Raw genomic sequence first — 10,645 nt, 5'->3', positions numbered from 1 at the left:
GTTAAACAATATTTTAGGTTGTTTTTTTTGTGCTTATAGCCGCCGAGCTGGTGTTTAATGCCCAGTATTTCATGTCAAACGTGTCGACTGTGCATTGTTTGCTAGCGAGCTAATTTATTGGATGCCTGCCACCAATTCCCTTTGAATTCAGAGGGAAATGATAGCCTAACTCTGAAGCAAAAACCTTGGTTTGCCATTCCTCCGGTGAATTTATGTCATATCATCTCGGCAGGGCATGGGTTTACTTGGCAAAGCGTAACAAATTGTGATTTTAAGGAGAGATTCACACTAGAGTGTGGCTGGACGAAAGCGAGAAGACAGGAATTTCTGTTTAATTTCGGCCGCCGCTGTCAGCATTTCACAACGACAGCATTTGGTGTGCGCGGCCAGTCCTGTTCAAAATCCCTCGTACGGGGGATTTTGAACAGGACTGGCCGCGCACACCAAATGGTAGAGCTCTAGACATTGGCCGAGACCAGGCAGAAAGACGTCTCGCTGCCGTTCTGCCACGCTCGTGTGTGAATCTGGCCCAGGGAAAAGAAAATCCTAATTACAACTGGTCTACATTGCGTCCTACTACAGCATGTTGCGCGTGCTCCGATGTGTTTGAGTTTATGAGCAAGCCTTATTGCTTTGTGGACAGTGAGAGCTTTGCGGCGCATTTAGGGAAATCAGTGGAGTGCGCTTTGAAACGCACTGAGGCGAGCCGTCATAAAGTTCGTCAGCTTCAGTGAGAGCCATGTTAACCCAATCCACAGTCAGACCAAATACAATTCTAAGCGGGTTCTGAATACAGACGTGGCGTGTAGTCAATCCACCTGGCTAATAAACTGGTGTTCTTTTTTGAACGTTGCACACCTGCGTAAACTGTAAGCTGCAATGAATTAGATTAGAGCAGGGGTGCCCAACGAGTCGATCGCGAGGTACCAGTCGATCTCGAGGGGAGTGGCAGTCGAGAGACATGTAATGTGACAGGGAAAATACTGTCTTTCAAAAGTAGGCTATGTAGTAAGCTGCTGGTACTACTGTATTGGTTAGATAATTAGTCCCACTGTAACACAGAATGAGGGGAAAGCATTAGGAAGTGACCGTAAGGGTATTGCAGTTGATTCATGTGTGCACACATGTAACATCGGGTGAGTAACAGAACATGTGCGCAACGATGCGTTATGACGCGGCGATATGCGAGGATCTTTGTCCAAATCGCTAGTCGCATGCATCATCGCTAACTGCGTGGTTCCCACACGTCCTGGAAAACCTGGAAAACCTGGAAATTTAGAGATATGTTTTCAAGTCCTTGAATGTCCTGGAAATTCACCAAATGTCCTGGGAAAAAATATTTTGTCCTGGATTTTTTTTCCTTCAACTTTTTCCCGATTTTGTTTGTGGTATAATTTTTACTCTTCTCCGAGTCTAGACATGACGATTGAATTTATATCCACCTATTGAATACATTATTGTCCACACACACACGCACAGTTTGGTCAGGTTGCCATCTTTGATTGCACTTATACACAGTCATATTCATTGACTAAGTGTTGCCAAAAGTCGCTAGTTGGCTTGCTGAAAAGTCGCTAGATGATATGATGGCGTTATATATCTCTCGAAAACATGCCTAGGGTCATAATAGGCCTACAAATAGGCAGTGCTAGCACTTACTTACAAAAAATTGTAGTGCTATCTTTTTTTGGAGATCAGAGCATATCTGCAGCCCTGCTTAATCGTAGGAAATGCTTCTGACAGCAGCTCAGCGTCACTGAGGTGCTGTTTCCACGTAGCTGGATATTTTTATATGTGGATATTTTTTTCTCCTGCTTGTATTGGTTTTGCATTGGTTTTGGCCTTCCGTTTCCACGTAGCAGATATTTAAAATCCAGGTATAAAAAGCAGGAGAAAAAAATATCCTGTTCAGGGGGCTGAAACGCATTTGTTACAATGGAGGATTTTTTTATCCACATGTTGTGTTTACACCTAGCAGGAGAAAAAAATACCCTGCTAAAAAAATATCCTGCTATGTGGAAACAGCACCTGAAAAGACATGTATTACCAAAAAGTTGCTATATGTGGATTTTAGTCGCCAAAAGGTTAAAGGTTAAAAGGTTAAAATGAACCATTCCATCTGTTGTTTAATTTATTACTTGTCCCCTGTCGGTGTGTCGCTGTGTATGCCCAAATTGTGGGTTCGACGGAGAAAACATCCGTCCTGAATTACCAAAAAATGGTCCTGGAAATGTCCTGGAAATGTCCTGGAAAATGATTTTTAAATAAGTGTGGGAACCCTGGTGTTACATCGCGTGCCGCGTGTAAGGGAAATGTTAGCTGACATGTATGGAATTCACTTCAATTTGTGCTGTTTCCTGCTCCAGTTGTGGACAGAACGATTGGCCAAACTCACAATAGAAAGCCTTTGCTCTCCTACTGTCCCAGAGAGCTGGGGAAAAAAACCTTCATAGAAGAAGTCACTCTTAACAAGGGTGTTAACCAATTCAATGAGTTCTCTCATTGCTCTCTCTCTCTCTCTCTCTCTCTCTCTCTCTCTCTCTCTCTCTCTCTCTCTCACAGTAAAGTGAACTTAACTGGCCTACTATTTACCCATAACAAATGGTGAAGTTCTGAGCCCTTTTTAATTTTGACCACTGAAGTCATGATAATGCTTCATCATATTTTAGAAATAGGGCCCATGTGCCTACATATGCCTTTTATATACCAAATGTTTATCATTTTGAAATTGTTTCAGTTGTTTATGACTTGTGCAGGACTGAAATTATCTCTGCATACTACAAAGCAATGCAGCACTGCATTGCTTTGTAAACGTAGGCTATTCAACACACTTTAAAAACACACTGAAAATATACGGCCATAGTAGCCTACTAAAAACATTTTGTTCATAATAATGGTGATTAATAAATGGTGATCTTAAATTTTCATACTGACATCCTGAAATTTGACTTGGTAGATCACGGCAGACCATCAACTTCAAAAGTAGATCTCGGTTAAAAAAAAAGGTTGGGCACCCCTGGATTAGAGTTTAGGCTACTTTATTTATGTAACCTCACTTAACCAAGAAGCCTAAATAAGGCAGTGGCCTGTTAATTCAAAATGACTAATTTTAAAACATTGATTACCATAGTGAAACAAAATGTAACTGTAAAAACTGTGTGTAACATTTGATAAATATAATCAATTACTGATATTGTTTATTACAGAAATGTACCACGTGATGCAGTAGCCTGTTGATGCTGGCAAAAGATGCAATCTGGAGGATTTCAGGGTACGTTTTACTATGCTTCAATGTTAGGTGAGATGAATGTAATGCAGTGTTTCCCAACCAGGGGTACGTGTACCACTAGGAGTATGTTTTATTTTATGAATAAAAACAAATGTATGGTCATGATCATATTGGGATAAAGAACATGAGTGAGGTGGTACTCATACTATGACAAAAATGCTTAGGGGGTACTCAAGACGAAAAAGGTTGGGAGACACTGATGTATGCCCAGATCATGTACGCCCAGAGCAAAGTCACAGGCAGTGTGCTTCTCTTGCATTCACAGACTACCCATGTTTTTTTTAAAGAGATAAGTTAGAATGCTTTGCATATCTATTTGTGTAGAGTTAATCACCAAGACAATTTCCAGAAGTTGTATCCAGGTGTCAATTGTGTCCTTGTTCTGGTGTTGTTATTTTCAAACAGAGATGGCTCTTGCTCACTGGCAGTGACTTGGGTCATGTGAGACAGCATCAGAGCTCGGGTGACATCTCTCGCTCGGGTGAAATCTCTCGCTCGGGTGAAATCTCTCCTGGAAGATTTCAAGGTATGAAATGTTTTACTCGGCTGCATCTTCCAATAGATTACTCTTTATATTGGTATGTAATGATGTCCTTACCACCAACAAATTCTCTTAAGCATCAATGTGGTCTATAATTCGTCCTGCGACTTCTCAATGCGAGCTCCCATTGATATTTAAGCAATAACTGCTCCGATTATTTTTTTGACTGGAGAAATGGAATCCTGCTACAGTGTCCCAGACCTCTGTGTGCTGGAGCTCCACCAGGGGGCTAGAGCCACACACACACACACACACACACACACAAGAGGTGTAAGAGATTATCACTCTTTTGTTTGGACTTTCATATGTAAATTATTTTTTTGTGTCCTGAAAATAGACAAATAAGCTACACACTGTACATGTTGTATTTGTGTTTTATGATTGTATAGGTGTGTGTAGAGTTCTGAAGAATAAAAGTCAACAGTCAAGTTCTTCTCCATATTCTCCAAATCTGACGGAGGCGTTCCATCAGGAAAGGGGGAATGGTTGGTCGATGCCTCCAGAATAATGATACCCATGACCCAGGTATTATGTACAAAGAGAATGTTAATTTGAATCTTGATGCCTACAATTTTGCTGATTTTTTTGACAATCGAGATGTATAAACATTAAGTCAGAATAACTTGTGTTAAATTGTCTAACTTTTCACCTGGTGTATTTGGTATTGTGGTAGCATGTTTGAAATGGATGGTTAAGAAGGTAAAATATGTCATGGACATCAGTTAAATATTTACATGTGTATCTGTCGAATTACTTTGTTTCAGGCACAACATGCTGACAGGGAATCGGCTATGGCAGAAAGCATCCATGCCATCTACGTGATCCGCCATGAAGGTTCAGAAGCTACTGACAGTCCTGAGGACATCGGAATCATTTTCAAAGGGGTGACTGCATTTGGCTGCTTGCCAAACATCCTACCCAGGCTCCGCTCTCGCAGTGACGCAACACCTTCGGCTCTGCTACACACACTCAGAAAAACTTTGTTCAGGTACTTTCGGGTTCCCTCCACAGCGGGAAACTCCACCCACTTTGTCGGGAAGCAATCGACTTTCAGCATCACCAACCGTCCTGGCTAGAGGCGTGTTCAAGGAAGTGACAAGGTTTGAGCAGAGACGCTCTATTGGGACTAAGAAAATGTTTGGTTTAAACTTTGGCTCAGCCTGTTCGGCCCTCGACCAGTAGCAAATCATGAGAGTTGGGTCAACCATGCCGTTTGAGAATGTTGTTATGCTCTTGGTCAGACCAAGTCTCGAAGAGATTTGTAAGTCATGATAATCAGGTTACAAATATTCACTTACAGTGGCCATATTTCTTGCCCTTGTTTACGCACTAAACTTGTTATCCTCCTTGAAAGTTGTGTGTGTGTGTGAGTAATAATGCAGACAATAGTAACAATTGACTAGAAGTACAAATACACATTTCTACATTATTGCTCACACACAGCTTTTGGTAAAACATTACTGAAATGGCCAAACACCTTTTATGCATTTTTTAATAAAGAGTCATTGCATTGAGCAGATCATTGAGAGGCTCTGAAGTCCACTACACTATTCTTAACTTGTGTGCGTGCATACCTCCTCAAGCACATATACAGCACTCTATTTTTAACTTTTTTAAAAAATGTTTTTCTTTTTTTTGACTTAACAACCTGTTAAAAACACAGCGTTAAACTTTGGCTTTTTTCGCACACCTCAGCTGGCAGGTGCGTCGGAGATGGCACCATGGGTCACTCAGCAATAGTTTAAAGAAACTCCCGCACACTGACCATTTCGCTCTTCTATCTTTAATAAACTTAAATTTATTAAAGAAAGAACAGCGAAATGGTCAGTGTGCGGGAGTTTCTTTAAACAAAAACACAGCGTTACAAATTTGTTGTTACTAGAATGGCAAGGACAGTCATAGTGCATTACTAAAGGCCCTGTGTTATGTCATCGTAGACAAGTATTATGGTAATTAACCTTTCAATGACTGTTGGTGTGCTACTGGTGGTATGGAATGCATTATTGGCCTACAACACACGTGTACGCTCTTGTATGTAAGTGTTTAAAAGGGTTTTTTTTTTTTAGTTTTTTTATTTATTACCCTCAAGACAATTTTGTGTTTTGATTAATGGCCTGGGGAATGTGTTGATTAAAATAAAAAAAAACAAATCTTCAACATCTTGGGTTTGTAGTGTTGTTTTCCATAGATTTATAGCCTTTTCTGTGTAAGATTAAGTGTAATGCTTTGAAATTACTTAATAAAAACATGGAAAGTATTTCCACATGATTCAATAGCACATATACAACATTATGAGCTCTTGTTGGATCAACTTGAGAGAATTGGGATAATCAAACCAGTATCAAACATGTTGGATGAACATTATAAGATCCTGTTGGATCAATTTAATTGAATCAGGTTTTGATACCCTGACTCAGTTATGTTGGATCAACTCAAGAAAGTAAGGTTACATGAACAGAAGGTAATCCTGTTAAATCAACAAAGTTGCCTAATGTTAAAAATAAGAAAGATAATCATGTGGAAATACTTTCCATAATGTTCTTAAGTAAATCCAACAGAATTTTTTTTGAGTGCACAAAGCTGCTTATTTCTTCAGACAAGGGCAGTCATTGGCAATTTCACTCAGTAGCAGTAGCAGCAGCAGTAGCAGTAGCAGCCAGCAACAATAGCTGCAGCAGTACACACACACACACACGCATGCGCACGCACGCACACACACACACCCACACCCACACACACACACACACTCTCTCTCTCTCTCTCTCTCTCTCTCTCTCTCTCTTCCCCCCACTGTTTCGTTGTGTTTGTTTGATGTGTATGCTGTGTCAATCTGTTCATCAGCATTATCTCCATCCCTTGGTAAATCGATGGCCTTAATGTGTCTATTCAGTAACTCAAGCTAATCCAATAATGACTGCTTTAAAAGTAATTTCCTGATTAACAACAGGCAATAAGTTTGGAACAATAGGAAAAGTTTGGAGGGCTACAGCGTTTTTGATTGGTAGTCCGAAGGTGCTCTTTGGTCAAAAAATGGAAGCAAAAGACACAAAGTATCCAAGGCATTCTTCCCAAAAAAGTTAAAATATCTTTTATTAAAAGGCTAAATCATTGTAGAAAAGTTAAAAACGGCCAAGGAGTGGCCTTCATCAGGGCAGAGTCAGTAGTGGAAGTGTCACTGGCGCAGGTAACAAAAGAAAAGTTTGACAGGGTGACAGGTGATTGACAGGTGGGCGGAATCCGGTCATGACGCAACGCCTCTTCCTCGTCCAAAAAACATACAAATAGGAGAAAAAGCATAAAAATGAAAATGACAAATGTATCAATATTAATCAAACAGTATAAAAAATGTTTCCCTTTAACCAAATCCAAGTTACAACACATTCTAGAAAGGTCATCATTTCAAATGAATCATTAAGTCCAGGAGTTGACGTCGCATTTAATTTATATATCCATCTATTCTCTTTCTGATTTAATATTTTTTGTCTGTCCCCTCTCCTAGGGGTAGAAGGGACACAGTCAATGCCCATAGCACTGAACTTAAAGTGATACTGTCCCATTTTTGGAAATAAGCTCATATTAAACCTCTCCTTGAGTTAAATAGTTGAGTTTTACCTTTCTCCTGTACTTTCAACCGTTCTCTGAGTATGGCCGTGCAAATTTTACCTCCATGCTAGCAGTTAACATTGAGTCCTATGAGACCAGCTGGCGGCTAACTGGTCTCATAGGACTCAATGTTAACTGCTAGCTTGGAGGTAAAATTTGTACTGCCGTACCCAGAGAACGGTTGAAAGTATAGGAGAACGATAAAATCCTATTATAAAATAAGCTTACTTCCAAAAATGGGACAGTATCACTTTAACAGGCAATAAGTGTGCTTTTATCCTATATACAGAAAATAAGTCCATGGGGTGGCATTACAGGGTAAGCTTACACTTTCCTTGGCGTGTCGCTGCATAATACATTCATAGCAGCTGGTTTACTCTTTGCATGAAGGGTTCAGGACCGTAAGACATTCATACCAAACCTTACACAGACATGGAAGACAAAAGGACAGCAACTTCTCAAAATCAGTAATCATTGAGAGTTCAGAACAAAACCCGCAATATTGCTTTCACTAGTTTGCCCTTGAGTGGTTGGTGTACAATATGCGTCAGTGACATGCTGGCTGGCCTCGATTCCTGGGATGTTTAAAGCGGAGATCATGCGGGATGAGATCCGCTTCCACCCCCATAGAAAATGAGTGTAGCTGGGTGCTCTAGTGAATGGAGGAGTAGGGGGAGTTGGTGGGACAATCCGGAAAGCCTTCACGTAAGACAGGTGAAAGAGAAAGGAGGGGTTTAAATATTTGCGAAGGCGGGAGCAAGTAATGATGGCTGTCAATCACTCGCGGGCTTCCTCCCGAACCATGTTTATACAGTATATCACGAAAGTGATTACACCCTTCACAGTGTTACAGATTTGTCAGTATATCTTTTCATAGGAAAGCATTGAAGAAATTTAACTTTGACACAATGATTAGTGACCTTTTAACAACATATTTAACCGCTTGAATTTCTTGTTCACTCAGAAAAAAACAAAATACAGCAATTAATAATTGAACATGTACTCAAAAAAGTGAGTAGACCCCAGATTAAAATCCGGTAGAAAAGGGGCTATGTTGGTTCGAATCGTCTCGAAATGAAAAGGGATGACAAGGGAGGTCATCAGTGATGATATGTAAAAGTTCAATGCAAAGAAAGGTTGAAACGCACACTGATGACCTCCCTTGTCATCCCCTTTCATTTCGTTTCATTTCGAGACGATTCGAGCCAACATAGCCCCTTCTCTACCGGATTTTAATCTGGGGTGTACTCACTTTTGTGAGTACATGTTCAAACATTAATTGCTGTATTTTGTTTTTTTCTGAGTGAACAAGAAATTTAAGCAGTTAAATATGTTGTTAAAAGGTCACTAATCATTGTGTCAAAGTGAAATTTCTGTAATGCTTTCCTATGAAAAGATATACTCAAACATCTGCAAAACAGTGAGGGGTGTATTCAATTTCGTGATATACTGTATATAAACAATATTTATTTAACTTTTATTTTGACATGTTGCTGTCCTTCCATCTGATAGGTTCATGAAAGGTTTGATACGAATGGGTCATGAAACAATCATGAATGCTTCGAGCAGACTTTATAACAGCTGCTATGAATGTGTTATGCAGGAACATGTCAAGTAAAGTGTTACCGTTAGGAATAATGATGTGGAGATGGGTTATAGATGGGTTATGGCTAAGGCACAGTCTGACATTGATGTCACATAGCAAACCAATAAGTGGATAAATATCAGCACTGTAAAACATTGCATCCAATTAAATGTTTTTCAAATTGAGAAAGCCTCGTGTTGAGTTAAGTTGAGCTAAATTACAAATGTATTTATGGCAGCAGGGCAACTTACTTTTCTACGTATAACTGGCTTTCAATCTTTTACAGTGTGCCTTTACAATTTGATGTGAAGAGAAATTCAAATGTAATGCATGGACAAATATTCAAACAAAGATTTACAACATCTGAGAGAAGGAGAGAGAGAGAAAAGAGAGAAAAGCACATTGTCTGTGGGTAACAGAAAGAGAGAACGAGAGAGAGAGAGAGAGAGAGAGAGAGAGAGAGAGAGAGAGAGAGAGAGAGAGAGAGAAATTCTTTCTTAATTTCACACTGATGACGTCAGCAACTAGACCGACTGGATCATTGTGATGTCAGAGAAGGAATGTTGGCATTCCGTTACCATGGAGGCCGCATTCCGGAGGAAGTTACCAAGGAGCAGATGGTTTCCCATCGTCCCCAAAGAGTAGATCCCAGCACAGGGCTCATGAATTATGAAGAAGAGGACGGGTTGAGCAGATTAACCAAGTAGTAATGTTCCAGGATAAACCATGAGGCCAAAATGGATCATTACAACATTTCAGTAGGCTACCTGTTGGGTCGAAACATTGTATGACCTGAATATATCTTAAGGTGATACTGTCCCATTTTTGGAAATAAGCTTATTTTACACCTCAGTTAACATTGAGTCTGGCGCTAACTGGCCTCATAGGACTCAATGTTAACTGCTAGCTTGGAGGTAGAATTTGCACTGCCATACCCAGAGAACGGTTGAAAATATAGGAGAACGGTAAAACCCTATTGTTTAACTCAAGGGGAGGTGTAAAATAAGCTTTTTTAAAAATGGGTCAGTATCACTTTAACAATAAGGGCAAAATAGATCATTATAAAAATGCCTGTAGGCTACCTCAAAATATCCACTGGGGGATAGTTGAAGGCAAGGCCAGGCAGGTTTATTAGCACATTTCATGTACACAGGTGCAATTCAATGTGCTTCACATAAAAAATAAAGGTAAAAAGAAAGGAAGCAAGAAAGTATTAGATCATTCACTGAATTTTCTTAGAAGGCATGATACAGTAAAGTCAGACTCTTTAAAGTCAATTCAAAGCCTACATAAATTTGTTTTACATGAAATGCATAGGCTATTTACAGGGGTTGGTCAAAATATCTGAGACACCTGTCATTTTAGTGTTGGAAGTTTCATTGCACCAGTAAAGTGGTGTGAAGGTTCAATTAGCAGGGTAAGAAAATGCAATACACACAACATTATGGGTGACGTATCAGAGCTCAAAAATGAGAAATTCTTGGTGCGTGTGTAACTGTTGCATCGTTGACCGAGACAGCAAGTCTTCGTGATGTATCAAAAGCTTCGGCATCCAAGGTAATGTCTGCATACCACCAAGAAGGATGAACCACATCCAACAGGATTAACTGTGGACGCAAGAGGAAAC

The 10,645-nt window shown here is 40.0% G+C and overlaps 1 long non-coding RNA gene across 1 annotated transcript in view; it reads left to right on the top strand.

Annotated features, from left to right (window-relative positions):
* Positions 1-3,776, top strand: part of LOC134464546 (uncharacterized) — a 4,243-nt gene extending 467 nt beyond the window's left edge. Inside the window, exons 2-3 of the long non-coding RNA XR_010037934.1 lie at positions 3,207-3,271; positions 3,695-3,776. This is a non-coding gene — a long non-coding RNA (uncharacterized LOC134464546). The remainder of the gene's footprint in view (positions 1-3,206; positions 3,272-3,694) is intronic.
* Positions 3,777-10,645: the final 6,869 nt, after the last annotated feature.

This window comes from Engraulis encrasicolus, chromosome 15, assembly GCF_034702125.1.
Source record: "Engraulis encrasicolus isolate BLACKSEA-1 chromosome 15, IST_EnEncr_1.0, whole genome shotgun sequence".
Classification (NCBI taxonomy): domain Eukaryota; kingdom Metazoa; phylum Chordata; class Actinopteri; order Clupeiformes; family Engraulidae; genus Engraulis; species Engraulis encrasicolus.
The sequence above is the reverse complement of the archived record's forward strand: the minus strand, read 5'-3'. Positions and strand labels throughout refer to the sequence as shown.